The sequence below is a fragment of the Pomacea canaliculata genome, linkage group LG1, assembly GCF_003073045.1.
Source record: "Pomacea canaliculata isolate SZHN2017 linkage group LG1, ASM307304v1, whole genome shotgun sequence".
Taxonomy (NCBI): domain Eukaryota; kingdom Metazoa; phylum Mollusca; class Gastropoda; order Architaenioglossa; family Ampullariidae; genus Pomacea; species Pomacea canaliculata.
The window spans coordinates 24,809,522-24,826,948 of record NC_037590.1 but is presented as its reverse complement, the minus strand read 5'-3'; the positions used below and the strand labels follow the sequence as shown (position 1 = coordinate 24,826,948).

At 44.7% G+C, this 17,427-nt stretch overlaps 1 long non-coding RNA gene across 3 annotated transcripts in view; it reads left to right on the top strand.

Moving 5' to 3' along the window:
* LOC112556580 overlaps nucleotides 1–17,427 on the top strand; it is a 37,906-nt gene that overhangs the window by 11,736 nt on the left and 8,743 nt on the right. For all 3 annotated transcript variants that reach the window (XR_003097774.1, XR_003097775.1, XR_003097773.1), the window contains exons 2-3: nucleotides 13,782–14,329; nucleotides 16,723–16,846. This is a non-coding gene — a long non-coding RNA (uncharacterized LOC112556580). The remainder of the gene's footprint in view (nucleotides 1–13,781; nucleotides 14,330–16,722; nucleotides 16,847–17,427) is intronic.

Sequence of the window (17,427 nt, the reverse complement as noted above, 5' to 3'; positions counted from 1 at the left end):
GATTATCTAGTTACATCCAAACTGTTTTTTTATAATCAGGGATGTGGTTACACCCCAGCTTGTCATTACCAAGTTTTTTCAAGTGTCTGTTATCTCGTCATGACATTTATTTCTGTCATCACTGCTCACCTAGTCGCTCACTCCTGTCAATGTTAGACTGGCGATGGATGTAGTGACGACATCTGTGCCTCGTCTGTCGAGAGCCGATTGGTTAGATACATTCTTCTCCACCCTCGACACCTCCTGAGTACAGCTGCAAAACATCATTTAGTGCTAAACTTTATTTTTCTGCCGAGGAAAGGAGGGATGGGTACACATTTCTCTATCGACCTTTGTTGCCGCGCGCCGCCACACGAGATGCGAGCCAAGGCCGCGCCGGGGGCAAGACGACTATTGATCTCCGGGGTCTGAGAGGCCGGCATCTACACTCACATCTACACTCACATCAGCAGCTGATACACGATGACAGCTGCCGATACATGACATGTCAGCTCTGATTACCCAGCTGTCACAACCTCGTTGTACAGCTGACATGTCATGTGCATCTTGAGCATCCAGAGAAGGGAGGAGTGAGCGACTGGAAGACAGTGGGCACCGCCGTTACTGCCACGACATCCACTCCGTTTATATCTTCACATCCTGTTTGTCTTGGAGCATTTCTCAGTGTCCGATGGGGTCATGAAGAAAATGGGTTTTCGCATGATTTCACATGATATTAAAGGTCGTTGGGATGGTGTCCAAAAATGAGGGATGCGGGGAAAAAATTCAAAAGTTTATTAATTTTGTAAATTTATAAACTGATTTCTTGTAATAGAGAGAATAACTGTCTGATGCAGATTCTTTGAACATTGAAATTGTTGATATCAATCAGCAGGACATCATAATCTCGTCTTCAAAAATAATCTTTCAAGCTTTGATTCTTATCGACGCACGATGTGTCCATGCAGACTAAGGCAGTCCATTAACAACAAACATGTCAGGCAGGTTTATCGTTGTATCCGCTTCTACCCGGTATCCTCGCCACAACCTGCGCATCCCAGTACTCAATCGAACTCCTCGTACTTACTGCCCTAACGGTTCTTCGGTGTGTGATCAACCAACTGGATGACCAACAAAATCAATTCACTTTTTTTGCAGAAGCCCACCGGCAAGTCCTTCATTTTCCTTTCAGCCATCGGACAACTAAATAGAAACTCGGGATCGCTCTTTAAAATTACTCTGACCTGAAAGTCGACTTTAGTGCCACAGAAAACTAGCTTGTGATGCCAAGACTTTGGTGACCTCGCCGACTGAGTGGTTGGTGCTGTTGATGGAGTGGCTGTGGTTAGTACAGTTGAGTGAGTAATACTGGTAAGTGAGTGGCTGAGTGTTTAGTACTGTTGAGTGGCTGAGTAGTGAATACTGCTGAGGGAATGGTTGAGTGGTTAATATTGTTGAGTGAACGGTTAGAATTAGAACTGTTGAGTGAGTGGTTGTGGCTAGTGAGTGGTCAGTGAGGACCAAAACATCCATCAGTCGATTTCCCGGTCTTCAGCTTTGCCCATAAACTTCTTTAACGATCAAAACTGACAGAAAGGCATGGCCATCCATTAGCATTCTATTATGGCACTAGCAGACCCACTGCTATCATTATATATTTATGAACATCGCTATCATATCACGCAGCAGGCGCCATTGTCTTATTATACATCGCACGGACTGGGGTATGTAGCACCGGGTGGCAGAGGTCTGATTTCACGAGCCTGTGTATTATTACACATCATACATACTGCGCCATGTATTCTGTCTCATTACCTGTCATGTATATTGTGTCATGTAATACTAGCAGTCGCTTGCGTTGGCGATGATTTACTTTCTAGACAAGACAAAGTATTCGGAAATAAACATCTCAGACGATGCATAGCAACTGGAAGCAGTAGACATCAACAGCTTCTCGACTTTCTAGTTCATGTTTTTGACTCGCTAACAAGGCTAGCTGTGCGGTCTGCCATGTCTCCTGCATCATTCTGTTCTGTCACCGTTCTCGTTAATAGTTATCTATATGTCTAGCTATAAAGAAATTTAACACATAGAAAGGAAAATAAATGGCATGGCGTGCGATGGAAATTTTCTCTTGCCTAACGATTTTCAGCCTGTGATGTCCCTAAGGGGGATAATCAATATGGCCTCCACAAGCCGTGTTTTCTGTGCAGACTTTTATTTATTGGTTTTGTCGGCGAGGATGACCTCACAGCTGTATACTCTCTGCTGCCCTGGATGTGAAGGCAACCTCGGTGTACTACAGTGTAATCGACCGGCGGTTCTAGGTATGTAGGTGAAAGGATGGAAGGAGAAAGGTAAAGGCCATTCTCAAGCCGTCGTCTGACTGGCTGGCTTACTGGGTGGCCTGGAGACCGTTTACCTTGTCTGTTTGTCCATTTTGAGTCTCAATTCAACTCAAAGGACATAAACACAGCGCGTGAGCACGCGCACACACGAAATGCGTTTTGCGTCTGTGAGCCTTTCTTTGCATCCTGTTTGCATTGCAATTACCGATGGTATTGATTGTGTGCGAGTGGCACAGCCCAGACTTGACCACAGGGCTTCCGATAAATGGCGGCCTTCCTTCTCTCAATGTTGCCTGGGTGAGCGGCGGATGCGCGGTTTGCGACTGGCAGCAGACGCAGGGGCTCGCGGTCCGAGCGGGATGCAGTGGATGACGCAAGCGTTGTGCTTCACCTGTCCCAGCATGCTCTCCTCGCCTCCGCGGCACGCCGCGCGTCTTGGCTGCCGCCACCGGAAATACGCACAGCGGCGACAATCAATACACGTGGTTACGCCACGAGTGGCACTGCCACTGTCAGTCCGCACGGTCCTTGTCATGTCTCTGTCACTATCAGCCATACTCCGTACGGCCAGGGCTTCCTGTCATGTCACCAACAACTGCTTTGATGTGCTCGGACTGAGGGTCTGTGCTCTTGACTAAGTGATCTGTTTGTACATAGATATGTAACCATGGATATGTGTAATGTGTGGTATTTACTGTTTAATGTATATAAATATATATTTCATAACTAAACAGTATATATATACTATAAATTTCGCTCTATTGAGCACATCTGTGTATAATCCACAACCCACTACATTACAAAATCTCTACTTTTTCACTGGCTTATCAGTCGCCAATATCTACAACTTGCATCGCAATCATTTCGTATCGTTTTCAGCAGGACGAGGGCGTGTGCTTCACTGATCGGAATGCTTCAATTGTATGCGGCTTTGATTTTAAAATGTGAACAGTAAACACTGTAACAACGTGAACAGTGAGCATTTAACATGGAGCTCATCGAAAAATTAATCAGAATCTGAAAATCCGGAAAAATATGCAATTAAGCCACAGGTTTAAAGCCGGGGACACACGTCGCGGCTTCTAGTATGAAAGTTACGGTCTGTGTGTAGTAGTATTATATAGTCTTAAAAAACTACACTTACGGTAGTATACTAATAAATAATAGTATACAATATGCAATAAATGTAGTGTGGCGAAAGGGAGATGTGTACAGCTAGTAACCACGTGATGCAATAACTGTGAGATATATTGTGAGCAGGTCTTGCAACCTCTCGAGCAGGAGGTACAGGGGGCGATGGGGGATACACGCCGTAGGACTCTCCTCCATTCACGTAGTGCCGGACACAACCCGACTGACTGCAAGCGCTGGTCCTGAACTCGTTTCGATCACGAGATTCCCTCCGACTCTCCCTCCTGCCCTCCTCTCCCACTCACCCACCCGCCTCTCTGCAAGATCTCGTCCTGGAAGCCGTTGCAAAAGCTTCTCCTCGCCGTTTGAACAAAAGTAAATCAAATTGTTGATGCACATTGTCGCGTCGTCCAGTCGACTGAAGTCTCACCCCTTCCCCACCCCGTCTGCCGGCGGCTTAATTACGCGCTGCTTGATTATCTCCGCGTGCTTGTAGCCGCTAGGTGGCGCTCAGCGGCGCCTGCAGACCGGAGCCACCTTGGTGTTGAGTGCGACTCAGCTTTTGCCGTATTTCTCAGTAACTGGTCTGGCACTGTGGGTGGGGAACAGGTTTGTAGGTAGGACTTCTATGTCCAGGAAGGACTTCTATGTAAATGTTTTTGTGATACTTATTGAAGGTAAATGCTGCACAACATTGTTTGGCTGCATGTAAGTACTCGCGAAACATTTATCTAGCAATGAGGTGCTTGAGGTGTATGTGATACTTATCTCTCTAGCACTGAGGGGTTTAGAAGTATGTTGCTGTAGGGGGCATTTATTGCACTGATCTTGCACTGAAGAGCTCTGAATGAATGCTGAGAGGGTAGCATATGGCTGTGGATGGATACTGTCCAAGTACCCTCCATTCATCATTCTTAATGATCGATGCTAGAAGCCTGGCGTTTTTAACCCGCTTTAGAAAATCCTCTTTCGCCAAGCTAAGCACACAACGCCCTCCATCCCTCCATCTCTGACTGGTTGAGGCTGGACCACTGCAGGCAAGACACCCAGCGCAGGTCACGACAGGTCACGGCAACGTAGTGGGCGCCATCATGCAGCGCTTGCTTCACGGCGTCAATGGATGTCAGAGCACGTAAAGTACGGCTTACCTCTCCTCCTCACACCGCCACCCCGTTCACCCCGTCCACCCTTATCTAGCATGTCGCGTTCTCGCGATACATCACGTGATAACGTATCTAACAGGCTTGCAGCGCCTTGCTCGTGCAGCGGGACGTGGAGGGCGACAAGTGGAGGTTGCTGGCTATTGAGCTGGCCCTGTACCTTGCTTCACCACGCACAATGGTGCTCTGCTGGTCTCCCCTGCCGATGTGTTAATGACTTTCCGATCACTTCAGCGCATGTCACGTCAGGACTCACCGCTCGGTTTCCGGTCCACGTGACCACTCTCATTGACGACACGGCATCTCGTGTGCCACGTAGTCGAAAGCTACGTCACCTCATTTCCTGCTCGCCCCTCGTTGCTGAGCCAGGGACAACTCTCACTTTGGGCAAGCAGACCTTAGCGGAGTAGCTTGCCCCTGATGACGATGGCGTTGGCGTTGGACAGGGTTAGGGTTAGGTCAGCAGTCAGTGTTACAAAGTAAAGATAAACACTCCAATATTACTACACGAGCTGGTCTGTAAATTAACATAAAGTAGTCGGTGCAGTTGAAAGAGACGTAAAGTGTCGGTCACTAAGTGCTTTTGTAGTAGAGTGTTGGTCTCAAAGAACCACGCCGGGTGGGCTGCTGATGGTCATGAGTACCGCTCACACGACAGGAAGCGCTTGTTGTTGTTGATTTAAGCAAGCTTTGGGCGACAGGTTATTTAACGGGGACCGCAAACAAGCCGAGGAAGCAGGTTCCGAAGCAAGAGAGAAATGTCGTCTGCCGGAGTGGGAGTGTGAGCCCCAAGAGTGAGCCCCCAGCCTACGACATCCACTTGTTTGTTGACAAATGCGCCTCGGACTGTCGTACAGAAGGTGAACATCGATGTCTCGTGTGGTTGCGGTCAACAGTTTATTTTTCAAGAAGAGTAGGAGACACCTACTGCCATCCAACAAGACAACACGATTAATACTCAAAGCCAACAGCAGTACAGGCCATCATTACATGTAATAAACTAGCCTTGTAATCGCATTATGTAGGGTTAGGGTATAGGTATCTTCAGAATAAACTAACAAAGTAAATAAAAAAATTAAAACAGGTGAATAAAAACAATCAACTGCAATAAATAATGGCACCTTCACAAAAATACACTCAAAAGTTTCCCCTTTGAGTAGTTTCCCGTCTTGCATCATAATTTACACAATTGCACAGTTTATAGACAGTTTAGCTTGACTGGCTAATGTTTTGTGTCCACTTTGGATTTGTTAACAACATCTCTAGAGGCGATACAAGACACACAATATACAGTTTCCTGACAACAATGTATTAATGTAATATTTCATGTTGACAACAAAAGATGCGACAGTCGTGTCATTTGTTGTCCGAGACATTGTATTCAAATCCTCTTCTGTCCTCAAACACTTCGCCATCTCCCGACAAGCAGCTGCTCCGTGGATCATGAAATATGAGTCGTTGAAAAACATACTTCAGCCCACACCTCGGTGTGTGAACATTAAAAGCTGTCACCGCCATTCTTTTGTAGCAAAACAGCGGCCAGTCCCGTGGCGATTTTAATGAATATTGATGAATAATGAATAGTGCACAGCGCCACCTGCAGGCATGTTAAGATGCACGCAATGCAGGGCGCAGCAGCCTAGTGGCCTCGACCTGTCTCTGTCTCTCGCCGCCATTGCTGTACATACACGTCCACCAGAAGCTACTCGATGTGGTTCACAACAAGGCTTTGATCTTTGATGGCTGCTGTTGCCCTCATCCTTAGTCACTTTACAATCCTTTCTGTCGGCGTGTCCTTTTACTTCTAGTCCCAAGACAATGTTACGAGCACGCACGCGCACACACGTACGCACACACGCACACACACACACGCACAAACAGATTCTAACGCTCTTAATTCCACTGATCGTCAGACTGACCGCTGGGCGGCCATTCCTAGGAACGAATCTTGAAGTAAGACCGTTTGCATGTTTGAGTTTATAGAGTGACTCGCAACATGATGTTGTTTCCCTCTTTGTCAACTCCATGTCATCTCCATCCCAACTTGTGTAGCGTGCGACAAGTGGCTTTAAAGAAGAGAAATGGCGGAAAATCACATTTTTAAGGCGACTTTGGGGTGAGGTGGTGGAGGAGGGAAAGAGTTGGAGGTCTCGCTGCCCTGTGGAGGGAAAGGCGAAGGTTGAGGCAACACTTGTCCTTGTCCTCACTCAGGGTGAGAGACTAGTAGAGAACACGACTGATAAAAGACGATTGGAAGTTTTTATTTGTGTTTAGTTTTTAAGTGGAGCTAGCAAGAGACATTGTGCACCGCCATACAGCCAGACTGTTGTTACGAGAGCATTGAGTCTTTGTCCACCCACCACTTGCTCTCTGCACTGACCTCAGTGAGAAAAGGAAACCTATTTAGACATCCTTTCTTGTTTTGCCGAGATGCAAATTTTGCCAACAACATGGCTGCTCACCATCGATTTTACCCATAAGGCAAGCTGCAGAATTCTAGATGCCCGCATCCTTCAATAGCAGCAACCTCCTCCTTCTCCTCTCGCCCCTCCTCTCTCTCTCTCACTCGTGGTGACGGTGTAAGCGACTAGTTGGAGTTCTAGAGACTTGACCTCGCTGACCTGTCTGACTACCCTCCTCCTTCAGCTGATGGAGAGCAAGGATGGCATTAGAGTGGACGATGAGAGAAAGCGAAGTAAAAGAGTAACTTCACTCAAGCGTGACGGTGCTAGGGCGGACCTCGGTGCTGCAAGACGAGCAGTGTGTTTGTGTGTGTGTGTGTGTTCGTCTGCCAGTGCGTGTGCTCCTCGCCGCATGCCTGCACGTGTAGCACTGTATGTAGCACCGAGCATGACAGAAGAGAGGTTGCTAGAAATTTACTCGCCATCTACACCCGTGGACTCGTGGCATCATCAAAACAAGAAAGATTGGGCGTTTTTCAATTTTGTACTTATAAAAAAAGACACAAAACAACTGTCACAGAACAATCAGCATCACTTCATATAAAAACGCAATCCTATAAAGTAAGAAAGGTATTTCAGGGAGAGGAGAGACTAGAGGAATGCGAGAATAAAACGAAGCACACGATGTAGTGTGGCGAACTGCAGCTAGTCAACCATCTCACCTGACATGGTTGACAGCTGGCAGTCAGGTTACTCAGGGTTAGTCAACCATCTCACCTGACGTGGTTGACAGCTGGCAGTCAGCTTACTCAGGTAGAGTGCTGGCATTTAGAATGTCCTTGTCCTTCTCTATCTCTTGTCTGTGCTCGTCGGAGAAATATGTATCTCCAAACAGTACTGCAGTGTGCGCGTGTTTGTGTTTGTGTTTGTGTGTGTCTGCGCGCGTGTTCGCATTTGCATCTTGTGACGTCACAGTGCCTGCAATGACGGGAGCGTTCACACGACGAGCTGCCCGCTGTACAGTCAAGGAACTGCGGGGTCACGGAGTGTACACTTGGCATCCATTACCGGAAGGAGCAATTTTCCCTGAGGAGCGACATCTCCTAAGTAGAAATGAATCTCACTGGCAGAGAATAGACCTCGGCAGACGGACAGAGAGGCATCCACTCACGGTGATCACTCACCAACCCTCTCCCTCTGACAGACCAACTGACGAACACTCACCTCTATCTTCAGTATCTGGCACCTTCCAACGACTTACAGGTCAGAGAGACTGACTGACACAAAAGAAAGTAAGATGCAAAAGATTAAATCCAGAAAACAAACAAACAAGCCCACGTGGGTCAGTGCGGCGTAAAGAGAAATGTCTAGCCGCTCGCCAAGCCCATTTTCTTGAAGGACAAAAGAAAGACCTCATAAAAATGTCAGAGCCGGAGGGAAAACGAACCGCAAGACCTTTTTGTCTTGGAGACTGGCGAGAAGCAGAGAAAAGCCGATGTCCCGGAGTAAAATTAATGTCGTTATCGACCACACAGCCGGGCATCACACAGGAACCCAAATGCTACGTCCTTTGGAAATAAAGGCTATTGGGAACCCGAGACAAAGGCCCGGACAATGCCCGTATCTCCGGGCACATTCAAATGATAGGCTCTGCCTCGCAGCCGCATTCAGATGAGGATGGAACCTGCAGTGGGTGGCTGGCGTGCCTGCAGGCACTCGGCTCTTCCATCAGCATTCAGGCGGGAGAGGTAAGGCCAACAGTTTCCAAGCGCTCCAGCATTACATTTCAAGAGACTAGAGAGAATTTTCAATGATGACAAGTGTACAGACGTATTTTTGAAATGGCTGACTTATTTCATTACAAAATACTTGCTCCCAACGTAGGAGCACATCTCTTCACTCTCTTCGTGTAAAGCAACCGACAAACATGGACGTGTGCATCCCTCCTCCCTACCGTCGTTGTTGAGCGATAGTTGGATGTGTATGGCTGACACGAGGCTTTAATGTCCTCTTTTGCTGTTATAGGAGCGTGCTTTAACAAACAATATAAGTAAAAGTGAGCAACACATTTTCGTTATCATCTAGTAGCAGGCCTCGTGCACTTCAGTGTGGAGCAGAAGGTCGTTGGATCGTGCCTATGGTTGAAAACTTCTCCTTATCCCACCCCAACCTCCACAGCCACCCCAGCCACCCCAGCCAAGTGCTCACCCAGCAGATTGTCAGCAGGATTGTCTACCTGCTTTACCAGGAAAGCTCAAGGCTGGCCAAGGAGAGGGTTCGGCTTCAACTTCCACATCTAACAGCGTCAACCACATACATCTACGACCTTCTCCACATTGAAGTGTCCTGGCCCTGCTAGTAGATGACAACCCATGTGTGTGTGTGTGAGGGGTGTGAGACAAACAACTGAATGTATAAATGATACGAAACGTATATACTCATCTCATGTCTTATGCCTGTTTATGTTTTTATTAGTGATGATGTAACAATATTTACCCCTACATTGAACGTTCGTTGACCCATCAAATAAACAGTTCAGTTCTCTCTCTCAAGACATCGCGACATTCTTTATTTATCAGATATTTTTGTAGCGGTAAAGTTTGTTGCGGCTATATGCTTTCAAAGGAGCAACAAGAATAAACTAAAACTAAAGTTTGTTATATCTGTCAGTATTTTGGTATGTGGGACTTTATTAGTAATCTTCAAAGGGAGTGAAGATACAATCATACAGAGGAAGGGACTAAAAATATGGCGAGAGAGAGAGAGAAAAGCCAGGGTACTTTGTTTGCTGTTATTTTAGAGATTCTAGAGGAGACTCTTTCCTTTTTTTCACACACGATGTTTAATACCTGATTATTTTCGGTTCCAAGAATGAAGTCGTGCAGGGAGGGAGAAGTGGGGGATACAGCCAGGTCCAGTGCATGTCCCCTGCCGTGCATCGAGAGGCTCTGGCCTGCTCTCGGCCACCACTAATTAGCTAATTAGTCCACGAGCAGAGTGCGACTCCCGATACTCCACAGACAACTGCTAACATATTTTTGTCACCCATAATTGGCAGACCTCATTTCCTCAAAAGCATTCATTACATTTTCGCTGTTTTCCTTCGCTTTTGTGGGCGCTTTTAGGAATCGAAAACAACTTTTTTGTAGTGATCCTCTCTCCTCTCAAGTGGCATCCTTGTGGACAGTCTCGGCAACTTTTAGTACTCTCTTTTGTGCAGCACCTGGTATTACTCTCGGGTTTATACAGAAATTGGTATTACTCACAGGTTTTTACACAAAGGAATATTACATACTGGTTTATACGAGTGGTATTACTGGTTTACACATTAAATTACTCACGGGGTTGTAAAGTAAGTGTTGTTGTTGCTGATTTTGAGAGGAAAAACTGTTTCCACCTACCGGAGGTTTCGCTCTGTAAAAGTAAGTGACATTTCTTTCTGGTTCATACACCAAATAATATTTCTCATGAGTTTGCAAAGTGACAGTAAGTGGTATTACTAGTGTATACAGCAACTCAGTCTTTGTGTAGCAAGTTATATTATTGTTTTGTACAGCTTTTAGTACTAATGGTTTATACAGTAATTGAGATTAGTCTCTGGTTCACACTCACGGATTTGTAAATGACATCACTCTGCTTGATAAAGCAATCACAACAAAAGCAGGTTACAGGGCTAGTGTTGTTATAGTTACAACATCAGGTTGTTAATGGATATTTGCTATTGTATTCACATTCAAGTTAGGTTGATTGTCACAGAATATTTTGCTCCACTGCAATAGTTAAAACAACACAGCAAAAAACAAAAATAAGATGCTATTATAATAATAGAATGATGAAGTTATTTTCACAGAAAGATGGTGTTATAGCAACAGAAAGATGATAATCTGTAGTAACAGAAAGGAAAATGTTCTTTAGTAACTGGAAGAAAGGGTATTGCTGTAGCGAGCAAGACGATAGCACATAATGTAGAAGATATTTCAATGGTAAGAGAGGTAAGTACAATAGTTATATACCCAAGAAAGGGTATGGATGCAGCAGCCCTGAAGTCCAGGCAGGAGGATCAATAGCTGGCCGCCAGACGTCTGGCCTCCTTTCGTGGTGCCCCGAAGTGCCGGTCCCTCCCCCTCCATAGTGGAATTTGATGTCACTGTTTTATCACTGCTCCGACGACAGTCCGTGTCCCCAGCCACCGGCCCAGCGCCCCACCCACCACTCGCCATCTTGCTAGTGTTACTACAGTGGCGCCATCACACCAGCCTCCTTCAGTTAGTGCCGCTCCTCTCACACCTCCCTTCCTCCCTAGTCATTCTCCTCCAACAGAACTTTCATTCTCTTAGCTTGCTGTTGCTTTACTTCAACAAACTATATAAATATCTAAACTACTAATTTAAACACCATGGCGTGTCTGCCACAAACTCCTATGTCACATAAATTGTGATTATAAAACAAATTTAAGGCTTTTCGAAATAGACAAATATGAACGAAGGTTTGAGAAGGTTTTAAGAAATGTTTACCTGACTTTTCTATAGGGAAGAATGTTTGAGAAAACTTGGCGAAGATTTTAAATGATTTTGTCAAACTTCCTCAAACGTTCGTCCATATTTGTCCAATTAAGAACGGCTTTTAGTGCAGATGAATGACATCACATAGTCCTATTCTACACTCAGTATCACTAAGGATTTGCCATATCATTCGGACTGGCAGGCGACAACAGACGAAGACAATGTGTAACGGTTAGAACACCATTCACGGCACTACGACCTGGGGCTGTCAAATAATGTTTTCAACATTACACGATACGGGCCTATAAATATTCATTTTCTAAACATTACAGATACTGCACCGACAAATAATCTATTTTAAATATTACATGACTTGGCATGGTAACTTTTCAATTTGCTTCTGTTCTCTTGCTTCTATTTCAACTGAATTAAATTTAAAAGCAAATTACAATTCAAGAACCACCCCCGTGCACATTTATATTAATTGTGGGGTCTTGTGTTTTCAGGGAATATAAGTGCATCCCTTGCTTGTCTCATAACGGTCTGTTCCTACCATCTGCAGTGTATCAGCTTAATTTGTTTGTAGATAAATCAGTTGTTGGACTACAGAGGAACCTGACAGCATATCAAGGTGTACACTTTGTGTCCGAGCATTGCATCACATGTCACTGGCGGCCTGTCTGTAGCCGCATCCTTGTGTCTATTGGTAATCGATGTCGGCTGTATATTCATGTACTGGCGCCACAAGTCTCTGGCACTGCCAGCCATCAGTGCAGCCACCAACATAGATAGGAGGCCGACAAGAGAATGTCCCGACAGCTTGGCATAGGATGGTGGGGTGTCAGGACGGGGACAGAGCGAGAGAACCATGGCCTTGATGGTCAGTTGGGCAAAAACAGACGAGAGAGAGAGAGGGAGAGAGAGATGCACGGATGTGTAGGTTTGTAGCGGAACAGAAGGAGATGAGAGCAAGAAGAATGTGGTTGTGACTGGGGCAGGATGAAAGCAGCCAGAGCACACGAGGTTAAAAAAATAATGATTTGGTTTTTAAGAGAAAAAGAAATCCCAACCAAATATCAGTAGCAAGACGAAGATTTCATCAACAAACTCGTTACCATGGATTCCACGTCAGCACTTGAGTGTTTTCTTCTATCTACATGTCTTGATTAAAGGGGAAATATGGAGCTTTTGAGTTGCTTCACTTCACTTCGCACAAATCAGAGACAGGAGAAAATCTGAAGGGTAATCTGTGAGATTGCACATGACTGCGCCATGAGAGGCTTCTCTCAATGTGTTCGCAGGATCCCGCGACATTCTTCTCCGTCTCCCTCGTCTCCATCTCCTCCTCGACAACAAGAAGAATAGTTTTTGTGCATTGCCATGATGACATACTTATTGGCTTGCAGGCCGATGTCAGTGGTGGGAAGAGTGGGTTAGAGAAGTCTGTCTTTGGCACTGACGGCAATAATTCATGATGACTTGTAGACCAATAAACTTGACTTTATGGTCTTTAGGATCTTGCTAGTGTACAGTAGGGTGTTTGTAGGTATCTTGTACACCCATGCTGTCCATTTATTCCTGTGTCTGTCTGTCCATTTCACACCTGTGATTGTCCAGTTCACACTTGTAACTGTCCATTTCACACCAATGATTGTTGTGTGATTCTCTGTTCACTTCACACCTTTAGGCTCGCTCTTTCCTTAGTGTCTGTGGAATGAGCTAACAGTTTCTCAAAAGGCATGAAAACCTTTTTCGTTTTTGAAAGATTATCATTCGTACTCATCCGGACTCGTTGGAAAAAGCGAAATAACACAATTTTTTCAAGGTCGGGATTGATATGTTTGTAAATTCTTGAACTTTAACATTTACCGATTAGGAAAGAGAAAGGGAAAGCATGTTGTACTCTTGACGTGTTGGCAGATGCTTGTGAATGCTTAAGAGTTTCTAAAATTAGCCGCACCAGCTTCATCGTCTGCAACATATTTTAAATGCTCAAAATAGTGACAGCACTGACACAGCTGAAAACATCTGAAGAACACTAGAACACTTCATGCTTGAGGTGTCCATTGTCGGCACTAACTCAATGTTAGTGTTATTATTATACGTCTGGCACTTCAAGCTATATTAGAATTGTTAGCAGGCTTTAGGTAAACTTACAAAGTTTTTCAATTTATCATTGCTGTGCTAGCCTTAATAAAGATGACACTCAGCCAAGTCAACCCTGAAGATTTAAAGGGCATTTTTTTTTTTCGATTTCAGATGCGGGAGCAAGATAAGAACTGGAGTTCAGTGAGAGTGAGGACTCAGCCCGAGAGGTCGACGAGTTGCCGAGTGACTGGAGCTCGCCCCTAGACTGACAACGACACTCTGCTGGCCACACCATGAGCCTCATTCTGACGTGTTGAGGTGTCAGCTCCATTGTGCAGACCTGTGAGGGCACATCGTCACATCACCACTGTTGGTTCCTTGTCTTTGCTCTGACGTCATCGAGGCTGCAGCTGAGAGGACTGACGTCACATTGTCATGGACTGACCACCGCCCGCGATTCGAGCGTGACGTCATTGGCATTTCCCTGACGCAGTGAGCGAAGAGGACGTCAGCATGAGGCCTGCGGTGCACGCTAGCATTCTGCGCAACCGCAGTGTGCGGTCACGGCGCGTGATGAGGCCTCACTCGTTCTCGATGAGGCGCCTGCTGCTGCTGTCGTTCGTGGGCGCCCTCCTCTTCATCCCCGGCATCGTGCTGACCATCGTGGGCTTCGAAAAGACAGCAGACGAGCTCAGCGCCATGCCGCCGGGACAGAGGATGTGAGTGCAACACTCTTACACAGCGATACAGAGGGTCACGTGTCTCTCCACAGATTTTTTTCTTTCTCTCTTTCTTACCTTGTCCTTGTTTATAATTGGATTATGTTCTAAGAATTATAGAGACAGGTGCTCGCACCCTTGCTGGAGCTTTGCTGGAGAATTAAAAAAAAAATCAACCGATTGATCGATCAATTAATCAATTAATCTCTCACCTACACAAACTCACACCCTACACACCTCTCCAAAAATATATAAAACAAACACGAAAAACTTCGTTATTGAGGAAGGATGACTGTAAGACACCGACTGAAGACATTGCACTGGCTGCCCGTGTATCGAGTACAAAACTGTAACTGATCGGTCACAATTTTTGTTTCTCTCGAGTTTCTCCTGTGAACATTATTTATATTCTGACAGTATATTCTCTACGATGTTCTCTACTTCGCTCCTCCTCTGGTCATCACATTCTCAGCATCCCCAAGACGTGAAGCATGTCTAATGAGCGAACCTTTCCCACAGCTGCTCAGAAGCTGTAGAATTTTTTTCCGTATAATCTTTGTCGCACTGACTATACCAAGCATTTCAAAAATACTTTAAAGGACGAACCTGTTCAAAAAATACTTTTAACTTTTTTTCTTCCTCACTGCGCTAAAGCATTTTTAGTGTGTCCGCTTGTGTATGTGGATGTGCGTGTCATCACCAAAATGAGAGAATGTAACAGTCTGCCACACTTTTATCGTTTTCAATATTTGAGATAACTAGATAATCATAAAATAAATGTACAAAACTTTAAAGATCTGTAAGTAATGTGTTTCACTTTCTCCAACTCCTCTAGAACCTTCTCTCCTCCTGTACAGATTGTCAGCATGAAGCCACACGTGCGACTGGGATTCTTTGTTCTCTACAGAAGTCGCTGTTGACCCTTTTCCCTGGAGGTCTTTCACCAGGACGAATCTGTCCAATCTTGTCCTGATGCAGTTAAATTTTACAATCTTGTTGTTGGTTTCTGCATACATCCACAAAATTTCACCTCTGATTTCTAAAAAAAGCCGTATAAATACCATGCAAGCCGTGACAAGTGAGAGAAAGACGGGATTAGGAAGCAAATGATTGACTCATGCGACAGAAGATCGATCAGTAATACGAGTTGAGCACGTTAATAGCCGTCCATCAAGTCAGATGCTGATAACTTGATGTCACTTCTTATAAAATGGCAGCCAAGCCTCCTCAGGTTCTAGAACACGTGGATTCTCTAGAAAAGAATCAAAAGTGTTAAAAAACATAAAATGAAATGGCGGCATAACTGCTGTCATTGACGGATGTTTTTACGGGACAGGCCGCCCATCAAAATAAATGTTTTTCCTGCTGGCTGCTGATGACCACGAGATGTGCATGCACTCAGCACTCGGGGTTCTACAAACACTGGCTCCTGTCGATCGGACCCGCCTGACCTTCTCCTGGTGTAAGACAACTGCAGTTGGGAGGTGGACCTAATGTAGAACTTGGGAGGTGTTCTACAAATACATCTACCGCTACTTTTAGCTCAGAACTGTTAGTTCTATCCATCGCGAATTTTTCTTAACGTCATGTCTATAAAGTAAAATAAAATAGATGTATAAAATATACATGACCTGCATACTGTGTAACCAAGGATGTGGTGTGTATTTCTATTAATCAGTCTTGGAGCATGGATCTTGACGAGGAGCACATGATGATCTGTAAGGGGATGCTATGTACACTAGTATCAAACCCATTTTCCGTTTTTTTAAACACTTTTGTTTAACTCACTTTCCTTGTCTAGGAAATTTTGTAATCAACTCCCCCCTACACACATCCATCGTCCTAGAGGTCTAAATTTTTACGAGTTGCTCGTTTCCGGTTACAATGCACTACTAAATCCTTTCCAGCATTCCACAATTAGTAAAAATAATTACATTTTTTTTTATTCCCCCCTTAATTTGGCCTCTGACAAAGTAAGACGAAAAAGATCGATGCAATTCAAAGGACTAAAAAGTTAAAAATGAAATAAGTAAAAAAGTTTAAAAACACTTTTAATTAAAAATAGTTTTTCCTTAGGCCTCGTTTTAAAAAAAAATGTATTTAAATTAAAATATAAAAGAGTGAGGTGCACGTTTGGAGCTTGAAACATTCCGGGGTCCCTCACACTTTTATATTTTAAGATAAATGTTGTTGTTTTTTTTAAATCCAAGACCTAGGGAAAACATTTTTTCATCCTTTTATCGCATTTTTAAAATTCTATTTATTTTATTTTAAATGAGTAACCATGGATTCCAACTAGTTTTAAATGTATTTATATATGAAGGATCTAAAAAATCCCATTTGAGTGGGCTGGATATGGGAGGCTGCTGCAGTCATTGATGTGATTTGTCCAGAATGTACCAGGCCATCGGACCAGGCCTGTGCACCCTGGGTGTCTTGGTACTCTTCTCCGCCTGCATCTACTACTACTGCTTCGGAACTGGAGACTCACTCCGCTTCCCGGGAGGCTCGCACCAGGTTCGTACTTTGAGTCCTACCCTCACTTCATGCTCCCTGACACAGCTTCAGCGAGAAATCCGCGATTAAGTTAGAGATGTAACCTTCAGAACAGCGTGCACGCGGGTGTGTGTGTTCGAGTGTGTTTGGGTGAGAGAGACGAACAAAATATGTTTTTATACCAACACCAGTGCCAGTTGTCGGTGAGACCTTGCTTAAATACCATCCACCTAACCTAACCACATCATGATTTACCAAATGTGCAAAAAGCCGTAGGTGGATATTATGCACGATGAGCATCGATTTAAGGGAATATCTTGATGTTTCTCCACAAATCTTAAATTAGTTTTGTAGACTGATAGAATATGCACCCTTAGAAATGTTTCAGCGCAAGCAGAGAAAGACAATTAATAGTTGCTATTTCTACCCCTAGCTTCTGCAACCACTAGTGATATTCGTGCAGACTTGGATGTTGGGAAAATAATCACGTGATCATAACATCGTTAAAATGTCAAAAACACATTTTATGACCCTGACCTGGTAAATGTTTGACAACATGACTAAAAAAATAAACTACGAACTGACAGTTTACAACGTCACTT